The 16975-nt window shown below is 55.0% G+C and overlaps 1 long non-coding RNA gene across 1 annotated transcript in view; it reads left to right on the top strand.

Moving 5' to 3' along the window:
- Positions 1-16975, top strand: part of LOC135319414 (uncharacterized) — a 55074-nt gene that overhangs the window by 19606 nt on the left and 18493 nt on the right. The window contains exon 2 of the long non-coding RNA XR_010377994.1: positions 6194-6404. This is a non-coding gene — a long non-coding RNA (uncharacterized LOC135319414). The remainder of the gene's footprint in view (positions 1-6193; positions 6405-16975) is intronic.

Genomic DNA, 16975 nt, shown 5'->3' with positions numbered 1-16975 from the left:
GCTCTTTGCTCATCAGCGGACACACAGGACCCCTCCCCCCACTCCCCTTCCTTTCTGCAGTTCGGTCATCCCCTCCTTACCTGGCCAACAGTTTCTTTGGAAATGAGAGGATGAAGGCAGGAGGAAGTCTGGGCTGTGGTCGGGGGTGGGGGACCTCCTGTGTACAAATGCTTCACAGCGTCCCAGCCAAAGAGCAAGCTTCAGAATAAAGTCACTGCCCTGAGCAGGGCTGTCGCGCTGCTCTTTATGGGGCACGAGGAGAACGAGGATGGGTGGGTACAACTGGGATCCGTGGGGTCTCTCACCAGAGCAGTCTCTGTCCTGCCTGCGGGAGTCCTACCCGGAAACCCACAGTGAGGGGGGCAAATGCAAGTACCTCCTGGGGGTTGTCCCCAGACCCCGAGGCTGAGCTAATCACTGCTTCTTCTCTGGGCTCCGGACGCCCCGTGCCCGCCTCACCGCGCGCCTGGCGAGGTGCCTGACCGAGGGGCGTCTGCAGCTCCTCCCCACCGCACCGCAGGGCTGCCCGGGCCTGCTTTCACCTCAGTGCGGGCCCCGCGCCACGCACAAAGTAGATGCTCAATAATGAATGAGTGAATCTGCAGCAGAGCAAATACGCGCTTTTCTGTGTACAGGTTGGAACACAGACTCCCTCGTTCTTTGTAAAAGCAGACCTTTGAATGAGTTTTCCTTGTTAGGGGCTGGACCCAGGGTGGAGGGCGGGGATCAGTATCTACAGATCACACAGCCAGGAAACCCGGAGAGCAAGCTTGAGATTTACTGCCAAGGCCAATGCTTAAGTAAAACCCTTGTCTTAGTTATTTAGCCGTAATAAACAAAAGTGTGTTTAGGTGTCATAGCCACGGACGTTCACATATCACATCGCTCTAATGAGGGCGGAAGCCTTTAGAGATAGGGAGAAGCTTGGGTATCCAGTACCGCTCCTGGTCTCAGAAGCTCCGCACGTCCCCCCAGACACGGGCCTGTCTCTGGGTCTGCTCTCCAGGACGGGTTTGGTTCTAGGCCAGTGGGGAGGAGGGGTGTTTCTGGCGATGCTGCTCCTCTTGGGAAGAAAGAATGGGGCACAGTAGTTACAGGCGGGTGCTTGTTCCGGGAAGTAGAAGGTGCCAGGTGACGGCCCCCACCTCCAGTGCCACCCCGGTCTACCAGGCACGTGTCTATCTGATTCCCTCCCCGTGAAGTCTGTTTTGTAAAAGGCCCACTGTCTCAGGACAAGCCCATCCAGCCACTCCAAATCCTTGGGACTTAGTATTCCGAGCAGATTTCCCTCTTCTTTCTCCATGAGTTAGAATCTGTTTTCACATTAGTAATGAAATTGTGTGTATTTTATTGGCCATCATCCTTGGCTTCCTTGCCGCTTCGGGCTGGCTGGGCAGGCTGCCTCAGGTCCCTTCTCCTCCTGAAGTGCTGAGGTGGGCCAGGTGCTGGAGTTTGCTGCTTGAGACCTTTAAACTGGCAGCCCTCCTGTTCAACGATTTAGCTCGCTCCAGAGAAGGAAGAAGTCGGAGGGGGGAAGGCATAGAGTTTCTCCATCGTCAGGTCAAGGCAATCCAGGTAAGCCTGCAGGACGACTCCGCTGGTGCCCACTGGGGCTCAGCGCCCTGACTGTATCCCGGGATGGCCTGGGGTCCTCCCAGGGGAGGTATCCGGGGGAAGGTCAGTGTCCTCACTGGTCCAGGGGTCAGGTGAGAGGCTGCTTTTCTCCTGAGGAACTCTGTGCAAGGGAAGGAAAGGCCAGAGCCACTTCCGGAGCAGGTCAGAGGCACTCAGCCCAGGGTCTAACCAAGGTCAGAGGAAGCACACGGTACACTCTGTCTAGGGGATGACGTCTTGAAATGGAGCATCTTCTGTGGGAGGAGAGTACAGCCCTCGTGTCAGTGCTGGGGTGGCTTCTGGGGGCCTGTGGGACAGCCCGGGGCCTGTGTCCCTGCTGTCCTAAAGAGATTCTGACTAAGAGGTTTGGCAAATCATAGGATGGACCCTTTAGACGAGTAGGGAGCAACTTAAACTATCAGTGATAGTTATCCCTTACATCTGTATCCACTTAATAATAGGTCCCCAAAGGAAGCGGTTTTGCAGACACAATCTCATTTGATTTTCACGACTACACAGTGGAAAAGAGTACTGTCTGCCCCTCTTTGCAGGTGGACTCCAAGTCCAGTGCTCTCGCGGGATACACAGCTGTCCCTTGTGGCTGTTTGCTGTGAGGGAAGCTGGCCGGGGACTTAATTGGAAGTATTTTAGCTTCAACAAATCTTATTTGATCTGGAGCTTCATTCAAGCTGCCATCAGCAAAGTTACTATCATTACCTATGTATTTAAAGTGGTTAAATATTTAAAGCCATGTCAGCTTTTCCCAGCTAAGGAGGGTCACCAAACACATCAGCCAGATGCCTCCACGGGGATCCCATTGGTGAGTCTCTGCACAGGGAATGTGAGTGGGGATGAGACAGTGGGGTCCCTGAGGGGGAAGGAGGCAGCCAGGTAAAGGGGAACCAGCAGCTCTAACCTGCTTGGCTTCCAAAGGCCTTCTCAAGGGTGCAGTTTTTAAATAATTGAGTTACTGTGGGGCTGGGGCTGTGGCTTTGTCACCGGTGGAGAAGCTGGCGATGGAAAGTGAAGGGTGAGGTGGACAGGCAGAGAATGGAGTGTCTCTTGGGCTGGTGGCACCTATGGACATGATGGTGACCCCAAGGGTGACGGAGGCGCTTCCTGGCCTCTGGGGAGAGATCACCAGAGATCTCGCAGGCCTGGGTCGGTGACCGGGAAAAAGTGAGGCAGCTTTGATGTGGGGAAGTGTGTCGCGATGCTTTTAGGGAGGGATAACCCACGCTGCAGAATGCAGGGTCGGGGCACGTTAGTTACCAGGTTTCTTCCTGAGGATGCTCGCGCAGGGTGCAGAACCTGGGTGTCATCAACACAGGGGTCCTTGAAAGGGTTCGGGGGTTGGTGGGAGGTCTTCAGAGTTGGATGCAAAATTGTGAATCTGTGCCTTTGAGGCACAAGGTCGGTAGCATTCATCAGGTTCTCGAAGAGGGCTGTGGCCTCAAAAAGCACCACTCGTCCCTGCGTGGGGCCCTCCAGTGTGTTCCATCACCTGCTCCCACAGCCCGGGGAGCAGGCGCGGCTTTAGGCGCAGCCTCCTGAACGTGCTCTGCTCGTTCGCGTTCCAGGGCCTTTGTCGGCTCTGCTCTCTCTATCTTTGCCTCCCTGCCCACCTGCTAAACTCCTGCTCATCCTGCAAGGCCCAGCTCAAGCCTTTGCTGACCCCTCCCCTCTGGGCGGAGCCGACAGACCCCTCCTTTGAGCCATCATCAAACCTTCAGCAGGTTTATCGGAGAATCTACCACTCAGTGTATTAAAATTATTTATTCCTGTGTTTATTTCACCCAGAACACTAAGCATTTCTTGAGGGCAGGGGTGACCCTCTTCCTTTCTGAGTAAACCTTTTGAGTAAACCATTGATAAGATGTGTTAAATTGACCTGAATAAGCCCTTTCAGCCAAAATGGCCACAACAGGTAGGTATCAATAAAAATACTCCTTGGACATTGGAAGAACTGCAACACTGTTGTTACAAGGAAGCTGTGTCCCTCGCCGGTGATGTTTGCTTGGGTTTGGAGCTGACTGCGTTTGACTTACCAGGGCAAACAAGGAAGGGAACCATTCCGGGGGGCATCAGAGCTCTGGTCCTGAAGTAGGAGAGGGGTCAGGGCTGGACTCGGACAGCTGGGGAGAACCACTAGAGATGTCGTCGAGGAAACCATATGTGGCCCATTCCACAAATGCACCAGAAAGAGGAAGCCAGGCAGCACCTGGGTGACGGAGGACCCGAGGGTGGGGAGCGCAGCGCAGGCTCCCAGGTGCCTGGCGTGGTGCCTGAGGTGCCTCACTGGGTCTTCACAGCAACCGTCTGCTGGAGGTTCCTGTTGTCTCTCGTTTGTGGGTGGGGAAACTGAGGCAGGGAGGTCGCACGGCTGGCCGAAACCACACAGCTGGTCGGTGGCAGGGTCAGAACTCAGCTGCAGGGGTCCAGCCGCGAGGCAGGGCTTTGCTGTCTCCCGTGGCTGTGCTCTCGGGGCCAGAGAGGCATCGACGAACCAGAGACGGTCGGGGCCGGGCCTGGGGGTGGCCAGACCAGCCGCCTCGGCCGCTCACGCTGCGGGGTGTAATGGTGTAAACCTCAGCCACGGTTGTGAGGAGACATGGGCGTGTTTGCTAAAGAGGGACCGAGAGCACGTGTGTGCGTTATGCAGTCACACCAGAGATGCAGCTCTGCTCACTCCAAACCACCTTGTCGCTAGTCTTTAGAATGTTCTTTTGGCTGAAACTATATTGAATTAATTTAATTGAAGGTTTTTCCCCATGATAATTTTTTCTTATTATAAAATGATGTATGCTCATTGAAGAGAGTTTAAAAATACAGTAAGGTACACGTAAGAGGGTGGGAATCGCCCATAATCCTACCACATATAATAATGTTAATGATAATAACTGACGTGTGTTGAATACTGTGTTGTAAGCACTATTCTAAGGGCTTTAAGGCACTATTATTATTAACCCTTTGTTATGTGTGACGAAAACAGACTCAGAGAGGTGAAGTAACTTGGCAAAGGTCACACAGCCAGGAAATGATGAGATTTTAACATACACAGGGCTCAGGCCCTTAATGCCCTCTTTTCTTGTGTGAAATAGCAATAGCGATGCATTCGGGAAGGGAGGCGTTGAAGCTGTTCATTACTGGGGTTTGCCTACTCGGGACTCGAGAAATCGTGATTAAAATGGCCCGGTGGGGACCACCAGTTTCAGGAATCTTCAGGTAACGGCACCTAGTGGTTCTTTAACTCAGGCTTTGTGAAGACAGAAAAGGAGCTGAGAACTGCTGAGCTGAGGCTGCGCGCTCAGAGATGAACCAAGGACGGCAGCCTCCCTCCCTCCCTGGCAAGGGGCGTGGCTCAGGGCTGAGCTCCCCTGGGCTCCGCTTTGTGATCTGGTGCCCACACTGTGGCCTGGGTGCCCTCGGTTTCTCCCCTTGGTGCCGCTGTGGCCAATGGCCAGAGTCCTTGGTCCTCCTGAGTTGGTCCAGATGTTGACCCCGAGGCACAGCTGTCCTGTGCTTCTAACGGGGTCCTTGGGGCAGCTTCCTCCCGTGGGAACCAGTGTGCAGAGGAGAAGGGAGGTGCTGGCAGGCAGCACGCCGCACTGAAAGCCTCCCCTTACAGTCCCGCGTGGCCGTCCGTTCCTGTTCGCTTGGTTCATCCCCGGTGGATGTGGGTTTGCTTGTGCATTCCTCAGGATGAGGTCTGGTCCAGAGCAGTGATCAAGGAGGGTGAGGGGGTGGGGCAAGGGTGGCCACGTGAGAACAGACCAAGCAGTTTGGAGGGATTCTTTCTGGAATGGCGGAGAACTTCCTGGGGGACCGTGCCTGCCTGTTTCCTGCCACGCTGGGCGTTTGTGGCTTCTGCACCTGCCGTTCCAACAGCCTGACTCCTTCTCTGAAGAGGTGCACTCAGAGGAAGGGGACTGCGGTCTGGGCGAGAGTCCAGCACCTTGAGGGGGCCTGGGCACAGCCTGTCCCCTCCTGCCTCGGCTTGAGTACCTATGTGTCACTCCCCTTTCTGAGTCACGGATACCGCCCCTCTCCCATAGTCCCCTCCCCACTCTGTGGCTACTAGGAATAAGGGTGGAATTTCAGGGGCTTCAGGCCTCCGTGAACTGGGTATGAATCAGAAATACAAGGAGATGACTCAGAATCTTGCTGGAGGAACCAAATACCATTTTGTTCTCTCTCTAATCCCAGGCTCTGGGGCCGAGCACAGCTTCAGAACAGCGAGGGGTGGGTGTGGCTTTGCCTGACTGTCCAGCTTAAGTCTCCTGCCCGCAGAGCTGTGGGGGCCTCCCCTGGCAGCCTGGCCCTTGGGCTCTGGCACCACTCCCTCTATATGCTCGTGCCCCCGCCCCTTTGAACGGCAGTCTTATCTGCTTGAAGCGCCCGCCCCTCTCCCCTCCACTCATCCTCAGGAGTCATCTCAGTGGTCATCTCCTCCGTGAAGCCTCACCTGGAAGCCTTTCCTAGAAACAGTTCCGTCTTCTTGCCCCTGGAACACCCTGGGCGTGTGACCACCGCGGCCCTGAGCATCTGTGCTCAATTACTCTGAGATCTCTCTTTGCAGCTGGACTGTGAACCCTACAGGTCAGAGACCTTGCCTCAGGCATGTCTGGCTCCTGGCACGCAGAGGCCTCAACAGGTGGCTGGACGGCTGGAGGGACGCAGAGGGAGGAATACTGTGGAGCTGCTGAGCGGGGCTCAGGCAGAAGCATCAGGGATGGCCAGACGCCCGCACAGACGTGCAGCCTCACACACGCTTTCAGGGCAGCGATCAGGTAAGTGGAGGCAGAAGGAGCTGGGGTGGGTGGGGGGGGATGGAGGGGAGGTTGGAGCTGCCACGACCAAGCAGGGAAGACTTACCTGTTTCCAGCCACTCAGACGTGGTTTTTTTCCCAACATAAACACTTGGTTTTTCCACTGCAGTATCTTACATGCGAAATCAGAAAACCTTTCTCAGGGAGAGACCAGAAATTACATGAGTTCATCATTATTATTTTTTAATTAAAAGACAGCAACTGCCCGATAATTTGGAAACTTCAGGCTCCTACCTGCGGGTCAACTAATGTGCTGAAATCTGGGTTAAATGTGCTGAATTTCTTTTTATGAGAATCTTTTACTGAACCTGCCCAATGGAGGGAGTCTGGTTAGAGTGTGAGAAACTTCTCATTAGGGGGCCAGGTGTGCTGGATGCGAGGGGATCTGCAACTACCGCTGCCGGGCGCCTGCCAGAGTGGGCAGGGTTGCTTGGTCTCATGTCAGGGTGAGTCCCGAGGGTCCGCGGTGGGGGGCCGTGTCCGGGACGGACACTGGGGAGATGCCCGCACAGGCGTCCTGAGTAAAGCCTTTGCGTGAGTCATCACCTGTTGCCTGGTGCCGGAAGGCACCGAAGCATGATGCTAGTAGTCCAGGCTGCCAGACTCCAGGCCCACGCTCCCTCCCGTACCCTGCCTGGCACCCAGGAGCTCCCTGATGCGTGAAAATACGCATCGTGCCGTGTTATAAGTGCTGGCCGCGGCCGGACTGGAGGATGGACAGGTGGGACAGGTGTGTGTGCTGGGGAGTCTTGCCACCTGTGCAGGGCTCCGGCACAGACACCCTGGAGCAGAGGTATGTCCCTGGGCGCCTGCCCCCAGCCCCAACACCCTTTGTGTTGTACCAGCAAGCTTTTTGCTTCGGGGCCAGGCCTTTTGTGTGGAAACATAACTCCACACCAACATTCTAGACCAGAGAAGCATCGCATATTTGAGCCAGAATAGCCCAAAGATCACTCTCCCGGCCCCTGCATTTTATAGACAGGACATCCAAGCCCCGAGAGGCTCGCTGTTTCCTTGAAAGTCACTCAGCAGGAGTGGCGGATTTGCAGGGGAGAAAGGGCGCTCTGCACGGGGAAGCACCTCGGCTCGGGGGCACCTGCTCCCCGGGGGAACCTGGCGCCGTGCAATGCCTGTCGGACACGCAGGGGTGGGTGCACAGCCCAGGCAGGCCCAGCACCGGCTGTCATCCCAGGGACCGGGGCGGGGTGGGGGCGGGGGAGGCTCTGTTTCTTGGCTCTTTCTTTTCAGGAGAAACATGTCCCCCAGGGGGTATTGTTACGTGGTGGTTGTGGACAGACATAAAGTGTGACAAAGGAAGAGGGTTCCCTTCATGGGAGCTGAAGCTTCGTGTTTAAAGGTTGCTGTCTTTTAAAAGGACGTGGGGCTGGAATGGGGATGGGAGAGGCATGGCGAACACCCCCACCCGAAGCCTGGAAAGGTTTCGAGCCACAGAACGCTGCTGGGCTCAGAGCAGAAGCCTGGGACCAGCACGGGCAGAGGCTGAGGAGGGAGGCTGTGGGCGGCTGGTGGAGCTGGGGCTGCCGAGAGAGAGTGGGCTGTAGAGGGGCTGGAGTAGAACCAGGAGACCCCCCGAGAGGCCGTTGTAGCCGTGCAGGCGGGAAAAGTGGCTTAAATTCGGGGGGTCATAGCAGAGTGGGCAGATGCCAGCAGAGTCGTGGTGTCACTGGTGTAGAATCAACAAGACTGGCGTGGGTGGACTGGGAGGATGGGAGTGGTTGGGAGGACGGTGGGGCCCTTGGCAGTGCTGACTAGGAACAGGGTTTGAGGAGTGCTGGGCTGGTCAGGGGGACAGGCTGGGACTTCTCTTTGGAGCAGATTACACTGGAGATGCCAATTAGACAACTGAGCAGAGACGACAGGTCAGCAGTCGGATATCAGTCTCTTGCCCAGGCGGAAAGTCAGGGTTAATTTGGATGTCACTAGTGATGAAGGAGAAAATAAAAGTAATGTAGGAAGAAAACAGAGATATGGAGGGCTGAGGACTGAGCCCGGGCGTTTGCCAATCTTAGAGTCAGGTAGAGGTGGAGAGGCCAGCAGTGGACATGGAGAGAGGGTGGCCAGAGAGAGAGGAGGCCAGCCAGGGCAGGGTGGGGCCACAGCACCCAGGCGGGAGAGGCCAGCTGTGTCCAGTGGTGCCGAGGGGTCACACAGAAGAAGAACACAGAAGTGTGCACAGGATTTGGCAACATGGCGGTCATGGGTGACCTTGATAGGAAGCCAGGCTGGAGTAAACAAAGAGTGAACGGGAGGAGGGGAGTGGGGGAGCGGGCCCAGAGGGCGCTTTGAGGTGCGCTGTGAGAGCAGCAGACCAGTGGAGCTGCGGCTGGAGGGGGACGTGGGTTCCAGGGAGGGCATCTTACTTTTAAAGACAGGAATGGCGGAGCATGCGTAGAGTGATGGGAATGACCTAGTGTCGGGGGAATAAATTGATAATCCAGGAAAGAGGGGGATCCCTTCTAGAATGAAGAGCTCGAGAAGGCGAGGGGTTGGAAAACTGCTAGTCTGGCCTCTCCTGGGAGAATAAATGGGGGGATGACTGAGAATATGAGATCGGGAGGAGGGAAGGCTGCAGATTTGGTGGCGGGAAATTAAGGGGATTCCTGTTTACTTGTTTTCTCGACGGACCACAGGGTGAGGCAACGAGATGAGGGTCTTGAGGGGAGTTGACATAAGAGGAAAGAAAGGCATCAAACCGCAGTCTGAAAGCACCGGGGGATGACCTTACCGGGATCTGTAGGGCGAATACAGGGCGATGCTGAGTGCCTGTTTGAAACTTGTGGCTATAAAATTTAAGTGCCAGTAGTCACCCCGGCTCTGTGGTTTCCTCCAGGACGGTTCAGTTGCTGGGGTGCAGGCGTGGAGAAGATGGAGTGTTGGGTGCAGGTGGACTTGGGATTCAGCTTGGGGAGTGGAAGGAGGGAGGCAGGGTTTGAGGTTATTTCCAAGGGAGAGATGATAATGAGCAATAATTACACAAATCCAAGAATTTGGGAGATAGAAAAGATGCTGGAAGTACAGATTTGGGACCATCAGCTAAGGGTTGGACGAGATTGCCCAGGGAGGGGGCGGCATGGGAAAGAAGAGGGCCAGTGATCAAATCTGAGACTCAACACTTAAGGGGTGAGAGGAGGAGCCTTCGGGGTGACTGAGAGGGAGGAAACGGGGCCGGGGGGGAGGTGGTGTCATGGAAAACAAAGGAAAGAGCAGGGATGGCCAGCAGCATCCCATGCGTCCAAGAAGTCCCGGAATTGTGACTTTAGAAGTCCCTGGTGACCTAGCTGGAAGTGCTTTCAGAGGAACGTGGTGTGGGAAAAGTGGAGTGGGGTCGGAGGGTTAACAGTGTTAGGAACCTAGGGAACTTGACCCAGGTCAGAGGAATGAGAAATGGATTAATTTTCCAAGAGGCTACGGGAAAAGAAGCTATGACCTGAACTCAGGGGTTATATTTGGAACCAGAAAACGGCACTTGGCTTCCCCTGGGCCCAGAGCTGTGAGTGAGAGGACCCTCTGGGCCTAGGGAGGGAAGCAGGCATGGAAAGGGGTCAGGGAACCGGCAGGAGTGAGGACTGGGTCCTGAGGCATCTGAACAAGTGAGTAACTGTAAATTGCCTGCCCGTGTGTCACTTGTGCCTGGAGATTTCCCACTCCGGAGTAAAGCAGCTTGTGCACTCCCAGCGCCTCCGGCGGAGTGGAGGGGATGGGACGGGGCGGGAAGTGAGGGTGCGGTCAGGAAGGGCCAGCCCACAGTGTCAAGGCCAGGCTTTCAAACAGAGAAACCACTTTGCAGGGAGGCACAGAGGTGACCAGGCTGGGTGCCTGTGGGACATTTACATTAGGGACAATGTTACAGGTTTCACACCCCACCCCCAGTACCTGGAATAGCCCCCGTGAGCCACAGAAAGGTGAGTGAATATCTGAAGTTAAAAAACCTAGAGTCGGACCCCAGTGGAACCAGCAAAAACGTCTGTAGATGTGAGTTTTTGAGCCCAGGATATCTTGGCAGTGACAGTTTATGCTCTAAAAAAGCCCTGGATCGCTGGAGGGGGCAGTTCGCCATTCTTTGCCACGAAAGCCTTTGTGTTCTCGCCGCACGTCCTGCGTCCATCTCTTTCAGTGTCAGGATCGGGAGTCGGCCCTGGACCACGGTATCTCTCAACCTTACTTACGGCCCCTGCGTGGACTCCTGCCTCCACTTTGGTTGTTTTTCTCCCAGTTTCTCTTTCCTGCTGGTGTATGGCGTAAAGTTGCAGGGGTGGCCTGGCTTCCTCTTCCTGTCTAGTCTCCCGTGGGTGAGCTCAGATGCCCCATGCCCTTTCCCCTCCTTCCAAATGGGGGATGTCTGCTCGGCTTGGGAGCGTGGCGAGGAGACGGAAACCACAGTGCAACCGGGCATCCTGAAAGGGTGGTCCACAGAGGCCTGCTGGAGGGGCGGTTGCTGCTGCTGCTCTCTGCAGCCCTGGACCTCCTCCAGGCCACGCACACTTGGGTCAAAGCACGGGCGGCACCGTGCTGTCTACCAAGCCTCACCATGACTTCACACTTAACTCTTGCAAATGGAGTTTTGTAAATTGCCAGACCCAGAAAGTCAGTGTTTCTGATGTTTTTCACTGGTGGGGATTCTGAATGCAGAGCCCGGTGAGCAGCTTCCTGCTTACTCACTGGGCGCTCTCATTACCCGATGGCGGACCAGAAGCCACAGGGAGGCGCGGGGCCAGGTGAGGGTGGGAGGGCGTCTCTGGAGCGGACACAGAGGTCACAGGCCGGGCTTGTGTCTCCGCTGCTCTGATTTGCCTGGAGGTTGCTAACAGTGCTTTGCACTCGGGTCTGCTGGCACACTCATTCGCCCAGCCCACACTCCCAGACGTTCTCATCTTCCCTCAGTGGAATTCGCTCTGGGACAGAGGCTGCTGCCAGGTGCACACAGCAGGCAGCCTTCCCTCTCACTGTCCACCTGCCTTTCCCTTCTCGGCAGTTTCTTACTTGGCAGATAGCATTGAGAAGCGCCCAGTGTCTAGGTGGTGAGGTGGGAGTGGTGGGGTGGGGGAGCAGAGACAAGGTCTGCTGTCTACTCTCTTGTCGGCCCCTCCGACCTCCTGGGAGAGCTGTGAGTGGCGTGAACTCTGCACGTCCCTTTCCCCTCTGTCCCCAGCTGCTCTGTCATCACGAGGGGCCTTGGGGCTTCTTTTCACTCTCCATGGCCTTGTCGCCTAAGAGTCACGGCCGGGCTGGGCCCATTAGTCTTGGAGGCAACAGAAATTGCTTTGCCTCGGATTTGACAGTTTAGGCGATGACAGCGTTTATCCAGGCGCTTCCCACTTAGGAACAGGTCATATTTCTAGCAATTATTTATAAATTGGCTGTTGGCTACTTGAAAACAATTCTTTTCATGGAAATGCATTTTCAGGTGGTGGTTAGGTTTCCATGCCAGCACACAAAGGGCTGTCTCACTTGGATTAAAGTAAATTGTCAGCTTGTTGGAAGCGACAGGTCTCGGTCAAGGTTTAAATTGAAGAGGAGCAAGGGGGGGTTGGCCCGGGAGACGGAGAGGACGTCCCACCGGGTCTGCGCAACGATGCAGCCAGGCTGGGGCACGTGTACACGCGTGCATGCGTGCATACATTCATTCATTCATTCACGAGTCCTTTCTTTCTTCTCTCACACCCCGAATTCAAATCTTCAACAGCCCTGTTTGTTTTACCTGAAAAAATACAGCCCAAATTTCACCACTTTAAACTTTTTGCTAGGTACCACCATCCTAGTCCGAACCGCCATCCTCTTTTCAAATTCCTCTTCCTCATTTGTCCGCCCTGTCCCCTTCCCCACAGTCTGTTCTAAACGTCACTGCCAGAGTAAACCTTTCAAATGCAAGTCAGGTCTAGTCACCTCACAAGGATAATGCAGCGCGCATCCTGGAGGCTGTGCCTCCCGCCCTCCGCCCCGCTCCAGTCAGTTCCCCTTACCTCCTGCCAGCTCCACACAGGCGGGGGTCGAGATTCCTCAGGTGCCTGCTTTCTTCTGGGGTCTTGCCTGGTTTCCTTTCCGCCCACCCACTCTGTCTAAGTCCCGAGGTTTCTCCTCAGCATCCTGGGTGTTACCTGCCTTTGGAATGGGCTTAACCCCTACACTCTGCTTTAGGAGAACAAGACAACGGCAGCCCCCTCGCCTGCTGCACACACTCACAAGAGGACACCTGTTTCTTCTTTTTTGACTGTGCCCCATAGGTTCACAATTACAACGATTCATCTCCTCTCTCCTCCTCTGTTCATGGAGAATGGCAGTCCCGTTCCCACTCCTGTGTCAGTTTCCCTCCACTCGGCACCAGGCCCCTGACTGCCCCTCACCGTCAGTTTGTCCCTCTCCCTCCCGGCCCTGGGTCCCCAGCCTGCCAGTGGGCCTCCCCTTCCCGGTGTGAGCTGACATCCCTACTGGAGCCGACGCCGTCTAGGCCGCCCTCCTGCTCAAAGAAGGCCCCGATCTGCAACTCCCGCTGCCCTGTTGGCCTGACTGAGGCTTCAGTCACCCTGGCCGTTGGCTGCTTCTTGGAGCTCCTGCTGACACCATCCAGGAACCAGGGCTGACTCTTGCCCTCCTGTGGCCCGCTCAGGGTGTTTCTGGGCCATGTGTTATGACCACAGAGAACTCAGGGACTGAAAACGCCCCTCCCTGGCCTCCTCCATCGCCCAGCACGGTCCGACCATCACCAGCGGAGAAGGAACCCTCTTCCCGCGTCCGGGCTCTCCGTTCCGCATGGCGCCCCTTCCGTCTACCCACAGTCTTCATGCCCCAGCCCTAGTTCCGCCACGCTGGGGGCACTGCTGTCGAAGTCGCCTGCCCCTGGGGCTGCGCTCCTGCCATCATCAGCCTCTTCTCTTGACCACTTGTTTACAGGTTCCCAGCCTCTCTGCTGTCTGGGTGACGGGAGCACCCAGCCAAGACAATCTGAATTAATTTTACAAATAAAATTTAATCAGACGACCTATCAAGTGCTTCACTAAATCAAGACGTATTACATCTCATGTGTGCCCTGAGCCCGTTCATCATGTAAGTCAGCCCCTGAAATGCCAGCCAGGCTCAGGGCAAAAAGGAAGAGCATTCTTGTCTCCAGATTTGCCACCTGAGAGGCCTCGCACTGCGCTTTTGCTGGTGACAACATCAAGAAGGCATCGTTAGTGGTATCGGAGTCAGGGTCAGATGCACTTGAAACAATCTCCGCTCTGACACTTACTAGCTGTGCGACTCTGAGCAACTTACTTGGCCTCTCTGAGCCTCAGTTTTCTTATGTGTAAAACGGAAATGATACCTCTCCAGGGGGCTGTTATGAGGTGAAAAGAAAGAAACCTACGTGAAGTGTCTGCATTATAGTAAACGTGCTCTAAATATTACTTCCTTTCCCCCCATACGCAGTAAGTTAAAAACCCCGCGGACGTCTTCACATCAGCCAGGCTGATGCAGTGGCATCTACACGCAACATAAATGATAGATTAATGAGCGAGTAGAGTGCATACAAGTTAACAGTTGGATGAACGTACTTGATAGAGGCAGATGGACTCGGGACATTTTCGATTCACGCAGAAAGCAAGCAGGCAGACGTTCTCACCTGCCAGACATGGTGGGTGTGGGTGTCCTAGGTTGGTCTCTCTCTGGGTCGTGCTTTTTTTTCTCGCTCTGGCTCGGTAGCTGTGAGGGTTTGGTTCTATGGAGATTTCTGAGATCCTTAGTAAAGCCTCACCACAGTGATGGTGGTGCGGCCTCATCTTTTTGCTTCGTTTGCTCTTCCTGTCACTTTTCTAGGCGGCAACTAACTAGAGCCATGGAGGACTGGACAAAGGGGGGTGAGGATGCTCCTTTATCGTCTGCTGATGCTTGGATTGGGACTCCCAAGAAGTCTGTGACAGTGACCCCCAGGGGATAGCAGAGGACCCCTGGGGCCACGGGGTGGCAATTCTACTCTAAGCTTGGCCTCCTGGGAGCTGGGGAATGAGGTCTTGGCCCCCCAGGACTGACTTTGGGGCAGAGGGGCAGAGACTCCCTAGCTCCCCCTGCCTTCTCGGCTGTGCATGAATGAGGCACCAGCAGCCCCAGGACCCTCATCTCTGGTTCAGTGCTTACCTGTGCTGGGCCCTGAGTAGCGAGGGCCAGACACAATCTTCTTGTCCAGCAGGAGCTGCCAGTCCTGCCTGGCTGTGGTGCTTAATTACAGAGCCAGTTACAGAATGTAACTTAACTTCTTTAAGCAACAAAACTTAAAAAAAAAAAAAAGTACTTTGGCAGCTTGAATGAAATACTTTCATGTGAATGGACATAAGGAAAGTGTGACCAACAGCCATGCTTCCTTAACCAGTGTGCTCAGAACACAGCTCGATCACTCTCATCACTCGGGGTTGTTACTGGAAACCACCCTACCACTCTGTGTGCTAGCGAGCCAGGACTCCGGAGCTTCGCGGGTATTCTGTCCCCGCAGCTGGGCTTCCTGGTTTCCTTATCCACCTTCTGTGATTTTTCAGTTGCCTCACTTTTGCCAGCTCGCCCGCCTCCCTTCTCCTCTCCCCTGTCCTGCACTTAGTGTGAATGAACGCTCTCGGCATCAGGCTTGGAGTGGGGCCTGGCAGGGTCTCTCTTGTTTGCTCTGAGTCTTTTTTGTTCCCTTCTTTATCTCAGTAGGGTTGAGTCCGCTAGCGGGTGGCGTTACCCTGCTGCCTGTGTTGACGCTGCATGTGCCCAGCTTTCCAAAGAGATTTTCAGGTCGTGGTTGTGGTCGACGAGGGGCCTGACTTTACATTTATTATGTCCGCAGCAGTGCTCCATGCATAGCTGGGTCCCTACACATATGTACACATTGAATTCATCACTGAATCTAATGAGACAGAATTGAATTGAATAGTTAGTTCCACTGAAAATAGAAATAGTTATACCATTAGAAAGAAAGAGAATTTCCATCATGTATACAAAAGAGACGGTTTGATAGTGGATAAGAGTCAGTAAAGTTGGGGTTCTAGTTGGGTGATCTTAGATTACTTTATGCCTCAGTTTCCTCATCTGAGAAGTGGGCTGATTACAGGGCTGTGAGGATTACACGACATCCTGGCTGTTCAAATCGCTTAGTGCGACACTGGGCATGCGCTCAGCGCTTGCTGGTGTTAATAGGACGATAACAAAGCTTTGGTGCTTGGCTTGGTGCCTCTGGTGGGGCCGGTGCGAGCTTCACGGGGGCTTGTCTAGGGCCCTTTCCTTTTCTGCCCAGGATTTCATCCTCCTCGTTTCCCCCTCCCACGCCTCTGGGAAGATCTTTATTTGGCTTCAGCTTATATGGATATTAATGCAGAAATGTTAGGTCTGGAGATTTCCACAGCCTTTGAATAATAGACATTTGGAAAATTAAATATTTCTGTCAAGTGAGCCATAAATCCTGGCTGTTTGGGAAGGTGAGAAATCAAAATTGCAAACCAGCCAGGGAGGGAGCAAGCTGGTCCTGCTCCCTGGTGTGTGGTCTCGGGGGTGGGGGGCGAGGGTGGGTGGAGCCACGGGCAGCAGCAGCTGTGGAGCTGGAAGAGGAGCAGCCCCGGGGCTCAGGGCGGTCCCGAGAGGGCTGGTTGCTGCCGGTCCTCAGCTCGGCCCACTTGGAAGTTCAGATGGTTCTGACAGAGGCTTCCCCCTAGATCTGCATCAGGGCTTCAAGCCTCTCTTCTCTTCTTTCCCTCCTGTTTCGGCCTTCCCGTCTACCCACCCACCCGCCAGGCCCCGTCCCTCCCTTCTCCTGCCCCAGTGGAAGCATCAGTCCCAGCAGTTCCTGGCGCTGCGGGACAGCCGCTCGGGAAGCAGGAGCCTGCTCTGGGCATGCTTAGCCCCAGCAACAGCACACGCTGGGAGAGGCTCTCACGTGTAGACACGGCCTCCCAGACCACACAGCGGGGCAGCACAGGTCTCTCTCGGGAGCAGGAAACAGCAGGCGAGGAGATGTAGGTGAAGTTCTTTATGTAGGACAGGACCATCCCCAGCGCTCCTTCTCCCCTCCCTCGAGCCTCACGATGACCCAGAGACAGGCACCCACCTTCAGTCTCATCTGTGCTTCTGTCTCCTGCCTTCTCACCCGTTCATGTGTCTGGATCTGACTCTCGACTGCGGGGCTGCATACGTCTGGTGAGGGGCATGTCAGCTGGTCACCAGTTCTTCATGACCCACTGGAAGAGGGCTACAGACCAACCCAAGCCTATCTTGGGGAGGCGGGCCGGGGGTGCGGAGACTTGGAGCCATGCCGGCTCTTCCTTTCACGTGCGGGTTCACTCGGCGATTTTGAGGAGGTGGCTAGAATGTGCCAGCTGGGCTGGCTGCCGAGGAGACACAGATAGTACAGAGTCCATCTCACCTTGTGTGGAGCATCGTGCTAAATCCTTTAAACACATTAATTCACTTAACCCTAAGAGCCTTATGTTATCATTATCCACTTAAATAAGGGAGTCGGAAAAGTTAAGTGACCTTCCCAGATGCAAGAGCTGAGAATCAAACCCATGTCT

Source organism: Camelus dromedarius, chromosome 26, assembly GCF_036321535.1.
Source record: "Camelus dromedarius isolate mCamDro1 chromosome 26, mCamDro1.pat, whole genome shotgun sequence".
Classification (NCBI taxonomy): domain Eukaryota; kingdom Metazoa; phylum Chordata; class Mammalia; order Artiodactyla; family Camelidae; genus Camelus; species Camelus dromedarius.
The sequence above is the reverse complement of the archived record's forward strand: the minus strand, read 5'-3'. Positions and strand labels throughout refer to the sequence as shown.